A 5,000-nucleotide genomic window follows, 5' to 3' on the forward strand; every position below is an offset into this window, starting at 1 on the left:
GTCAAAATACGCGGAATTTCTTACTTTTCGCGGAGGATTGGACCCAATAACAGGTGGTCTATGGCTGACCGATATTGCACACCATCATTTAGCTATTGCAATTCTTTTCCTGATCGCTGGTCATATGTATAGAACCAACTGGGGCATTGGTCATAGCATTAAAGACATTTTAGAGGCTCATAAAGGTCCATTTACAGGCCAGGGCCATAAAGGACTCTATGAAATCCTAACAACGTCGTGGCATGCTCAATTATCTCTTAACCTGGCTATGTTAGGCTCTTTAACCATTATTGTAGCTCACCATATGTATTCCATGCCTCCCTATCCATACCTAGCTATTGACTATGGTACACAACTTTCGTTGTTCACACATCACATGTGGATCGGTGGGTTTCTCATAGTTGGTGCTGCTGCACATGCAGCAATTTTTATGGTAAGAGATTACGATCCAACTACTCGATACAACGATCTATTAGATCGTGTCCTTAGACACCGCGATGCAATCATATCACATCTTAACTGGGCATGTATATTTCTGGGTTTTCACAGTTTTGGCTTGTATATTCATAATGATACCATGAGCGCTTTAGGGCGTCCACAAGATATGTTTTCAGATACCGCTATACAATTACAACCCATCTTTGCTCAATGGGTACAAAACACCCATGCTTTAGCACCCGGCATAACAGCTCCTGGTGCAACAGCAAGTACCAGCTTAACTTGGGGAGGTGGTGAGTTGGTAGCAGTAGGCGGCAAAGTAGCTTTGTTACCTATTCCATTAGGAACCGCAGACTTCTTAGTCCATCATATTCATGCATTTACGATCCACGTGACTGTATTGATACTACTGAAAGGTGTTCTATTTGCTCGCAGTTCCCGTTTGATACCTGATAAAGCAAATCTTGGTTTTCGTTTTCCTTGTGATGGACCTGGAAGAGGGGGGACATGTCAAGTATCTGCCTGGGATCATGTCTTCTTAGGTCTATTCTGGATGTACAATGCGATTTCCGTAGTTATTTTCCATTTCAGTTGGAAAATGCAGTCGGATGTTTGGGGTACTATAAGTGATCAAGGGGTAGTAACTCATATTACAGGAGGAAACTTTGCGCAGAGTTCCATTACTATTAATGGGTGGCTTCGAGATTTCTTATGGGCACAGGCATCTCAGGTAATTCAGTCTTATGGTTCTTCATTATCTGCATATGGTCTCTTTTTCTTAGGTGCTCATTTTGTCTGGGCTTTCAGTTTAATGTTTCTATTCAGTGGCCGTGGTTATTGGCAAGAACTCATTGAATCCATCGTTTGGGCTCATAACAAATTAAAAGTTGCTCCTGCTACTCAGCCTAGAGCCTTGAGCATTGTACAAGGACGTGCTGTAGGAGTAACCCATTACCTTCTGGGTGGAATTGCCACAACATGGGCATTCTTCTTAGCAAGAATTATTGCAGTAGGATAATGGCTAGGAGGATTTGAAAGGCATTATGGCATTAAGATTTCCGAGGTTTAGCCAAGGCTTAGCTCAGGACCCCACTACTCGTCGTATTTGGTTTGGTATTGCTACCGCACATGACTTCGAGAGTCATGATGATATTACTGAGGAACGTCTTTATCAGAACATTTTTGCTTCTCACTTTGGGCAATTAGCAATAATCTTTCTGTGGACGTCCGGAAATCTCTTTCATGTAGCTTGGCAAGGAAATTTTGAGTCATGGATACAAGACCCTTTACATGTAAGACCTATTGCTCATGCAATTTGGGATCCTCATTTTGGTCAACCAGCTGTAGAAGCCTTTACTCGAGGAGGTGCTACCGGTCCAGTGAATATCGCTTATTCCGGCGTTTATCAGTGGTGGTATACAATCGGATTACGCACTAATGAAGATCTTTATACTGGAGCTCTTTTTCTATTATTTCTTTCTGCTATATCCTTAATAGCGGGTTGGTTACACTTACAACCAAAATGGAAACCAAGCGTTTCGTGGTTCAAAAATGCCGAATCTCGTCTAAATCATCATTTGTCAGGACTTTTCGGAGTGAGTTCTTTGGCTTGGACAGGACATTTAGTTCATGTCGCTATTCCAGGATCCAGGGGACAGTACGTCAGATGGAATAATTTTTTAGATGTATTACCCTATCCTCAAGGGTTGGGACCACTTTTTACGGGTCAGTGGAATCTTTATGCCCAAAACCCTGATTCGAGTAGCCATTTATTTGGTACTTCCCAAGGAACAGGAACTGCCATTCTAACCCTTCTCGGTGGATTTCATCCACAAACGCAAAGTTTATGGCTGACCGATATTGCTCATCATCATTTAGCTATTGCATTTATTTTCCTGATCGCTGGTCATATGTATAGAACTAACTTCGGGATTGGGCACAGTATCAAAGATCTTTTAGAAACACATATTCCTCCAGGGGGTCGATTAGGGCGTGGGCATAAGGGTCTTTATGACACAATCAATAATTCGCTTCATTTTCAATTAGGTCTTGCTCTAGCCTCTTTAGGGGTTATTACTTCCTTAGTAGCTCAACACATGTACTCTTTACCTGCTTATGCATTCATAGCACAAGACTTTACTACTCAAGCTGCGTTATATACTCATCACCAATACATCGCAGGGTTTATCATGACAGGAGCCTTTGCTCATGGAGCTATATTCTTCATTAGAGATTACAATCCAGAACAGAATGAGGATAATGTATTGGCAAGAATGTTAGACCACAAAGAAGCTATCATATCTCATTTAAGTTGGGCCAGCCTGTTTCTTGGGTTCCATACCTTGGGCCTTTATGTTCATAACGATGTTATGCTCGCTTTTGGTACTCCGGAAAAACAAATCTTGATTGAACCTATATTTGCCCAATGGATACAATCCGCTCATGGTAAGACTTCATATGGGTTCGATGTACTCTTATCTTCAACGAATGGCCCAGCATTCAATGCAGGTCGAAGCATATGGTTACCGGGCTGGTTGAATGCTGTTAATGAGAATAGTAATTCACTCTTCTTAACAATAGGTCCTGGGGACTTCTTGGTTCATCATGCTATTGCTCTAGGTTTGCATACAACTACACTGATTTTAGTAAAAGGTGCTTTAGATGCACGTGGTTCCAAGTTAATGCCAGATAAAAAGGATTTCGGTTATAGTTTTCCTTGCGACGGCCCAGGACGCGGCGGTACTTGTGATATTTCTGCTTGGGACGCATTTTATTTGGCAGTTTTCTGGATGTTAAATACCATTGGGTGGGTTACTTTTTATTGGCATTGGAAACACATCACTTTATGGCAGGGTAACGTTTCACAATTTAATGAATCTTCCACTTATTTAATGGGATGGTTAAGAGATTATCTATGGTTAAACTCTTCACAACTTATCAATGGATATAATCCTTTTGGTATGAATAGTTTATCCGTATGGGCGTGGATGTTCTTATTTGGACATCTTGTTTGGGCTACTGGATTTATGTTTTTAATTTCTTGGCGCGGATATTGGCAGGAATTGATTGAAACTTTAGCATGGGCTCATGAACGCACACCTTTGGCTAATTTGATTCGATGGAGAGATAAGCCAGTGGCTCTTTCCATTGTGCAAGCAAGATTGGTTGGATTAGCCCACTTTTCCGTAGGCTATATATTCACTTATGCAGCTTTCTTGATTGCCTCTACATCAGGAAAATTTGGTTAATTTTAATTTAGTTATTTATTATTTTTTTTATGTACTGTATCAGCAACAATCTCATTTGTTTCGATGGAGAGGGAGGATCTACCTTCTTATATTTTTACATCTAGGATCCGAACTGTATCATTGATAATAATAGGAACTGAACATTATATTATGGCAAGAAAAAGTTTGATTCAGAGGGAGAAGAAGCGGCAGAAATTGGAACAGAAATATCATTTGATTCGTCGATCCTCAAAAAAAAAAATAAGCAAAGTTCCATCATTGAGTGAAAAATGGGAAATTCATGGAAAATTGCAATCCCCACCACGTAATAGTGCACCTATACGTCTCCATCGACGTTGTTTTTTGACTGGAAGACCTAGAGCTAACTATCGAGACTTTGGGCTATCCGGACACATACTTCGAGAAATGTTTCATGCATGTTTGTTACCGGGCGCAATAAGATCAAGTTGGTAAAGAGAAAAATATCCTTTCGTATTTGTATGAATCTCTATGATCTTTTGTATGAATCTCTATGATCTATTATCATAGAAGATAGAGGAGCCCTCTTTACCATTCTGTATAAATAGACTATTCTATTTGTACGGATATGGTAGAGGGGCGTATCCAATCTTTCTTCGTACATAAGTTCCCGGTTCTTCAGCGCGGAGTAGAGCAGTTTGGTAGCTCGCAAGGCTCATAACCTTGAGGTCACGGGTTCAAATCCTGTCTCCGCAACATTTTTTTGTAAAAAAAAAAAGATCTTTTTAGGTGTAATTCTAATTAATAACTATTTTTTTGGGGGGGGGTAGTTAGCATTAGGGGGGGTAGTTAGCATTAGTAGTTCGAATTTAATTTTGGATTTTATCTCTTATCTTATCATAATACATTACTTCACCGTGGGCGGATAGCGGGAATCGAACCCGCATCTTCTCCTTGGCAAAGAGAAATTTTACCATTCGACCATATCCGCATTTTCTGCGTTCCTGATACGCACGCATATGTCCACACATATATGACATATATATCATATATCATATATGCGTCTGGATCATATGTACAGGGCCAAATATTCAGATACAAGAATGAAATATAATTTTTTTTGGAACTCAGATTGAATCTTAATGTGTCTCACAATCCGAATTATTAAATTTATTAGAAGTAGAAGGTAGAAGGAATGGAGTTTTTGGATCGGGGAAATACAAAATAAGTTCAAGAGATGAGAGAATTAAGGATAGCTACCAGAAAGACTAATCCAATCCATAATGATGTACCGGAAAATACAATATTTTTATTACTTGACCAACCATCAGAAGAAGCAAATACAACGGGTACACT

The 5,000-nt window shown here is 39.9% G+C and overlaps 2 non-coding genes across 2 annotated transcripts; one reads left to right on the forward strand and one right to left on the reverse strand.

Moving 5' to 3' along the window:
• Window positions 1–4,326: 4,326 nt before the first annotated feature.
• TRNAM-CAU (transfer RNA methionine (anticodon CAU)) lies at window positions 4,327–4,400 on the forward strand. Its single transcript has one exon. It is a non-coding gene; the product is annotated as a tRNA-Met (tRNA).
• Window positions 4,401–4,564: 164 nt separating this feature from the next.
• TRNAG-GCC (transfer RNA glycine (anticodon GCC)) lies at window positions 4,565–4,635 on the reverse strand. The gene has a single exon. It is a non-coding gene; the product is annotated as a tRNA-Gly (tRNA).
• Window positions 4,636–5,000: the final 365 nt, after the last annotated feature.

The sequence above is a fragment of the Musa acuminata genome, unplaced genomic scaffold, assembly GCF_036884655.1.
Source record: "Musa acuminata AAA Group cultivar baxijiao unplaced genomic scaffold, Cavendish_Baxijiao_AAA HiC_scaffold_1118, whole genome shotgun sequence".
Lineage (NCBI taxonomy): Eukaryota > Viridiplantae > Streptophyta > Magnoliopsida > Zingiberales > Musaceae > Musa > Musa acuminata.